Source organism: Frankliniella occidentalis, unplaced genomic scaffold (genome assembly GCF_000697945.3).
Source record: "Frankliniella occidentalis isolate FOCC.00 unplaced genomic scaffold, Focc_3.1 Scaffold9, whole genome shotgun sequence".
NCBI classification, from domain to species: Eukaryota; Metazoa; Arthropoda; class Insecta; order Thysanoptera; family Thripidae; genus Frankliniella; species Frankliniella occidentalis.
This window is the reverse complement of record NW_026267139.1, coordinates 2154844-2155688: the sequence shown is the minus strand read 5'-3', so window position 1 is coordinate 2155688 and position 845 is coordinate 2154844.

Here is an 845-nt window from a genome sequence, read left to right as displayed (position 1 = left end):
CGTGCTCCTCGTCGTCCGGACCGCCGCCGCCGCCGACGGTATGGGCACCGCACCGCGGGGACGGAATACGAGACTTACAACTTCTGGGAAATTCTTTATATTTGTTTGTTTGTTTCCTGTGTGCAACCTCTACGCACTCAGAAAACCGATTGTTCAACTCAACGAAATTTAGTGTTGAGAAAACCAACGAAATTTTGTTTCCGCCGACAAAATTTCAATCGTGTTGATTGGATAATTTCGTCAGGTCGATATAAAGTAATCAGTTTGACTAAAGTTTTGGTTGGGCTGATCACATTTTATTGTAAAAGCTTGATTAAACGTTTCGTTGGATATAGAGAGTAAATTTTGTTTCCATCAACACGAATTTAGTCATACGGACTAATAGCTTCTCTCGGTGCGATGAGCTGATGAGACATTGTGTGAACCTCGGCCCTCGGTCTCCCCTCGGCCTGTGCAGGGTGCCCGGGCCGGGCGGGCGGGGGCGGCCAGGAGGACTGGGAGCAGGGCGAGCGCGCCACGCTCATGGCCGGCTACGACAAGAACGCCATGCGCTGCCCCAGCGTAGACGTGATCCTGGTCCCACTGCGCCTCCGAGTGGTGAGTGTGGCGGGGTGTTGTTGTTGTTCCTGGTGCAGACGCAGCACGAGGACTTACACGCTCACACTTGAACAATCATGCGCGCACATTTCGGGTGTTGTGTTGTTGTTTTTTGTCTCCTTTGTGTCGTGGGAGGCGGGAGGGGGCATTTGTTCGTGAAGACTCGTGTGTCTACGCGAATATAAATGATATACAACTTTTAAAAAATAATTTGCAGAGCCGAGATTTTTCTATATCGACCATGGACG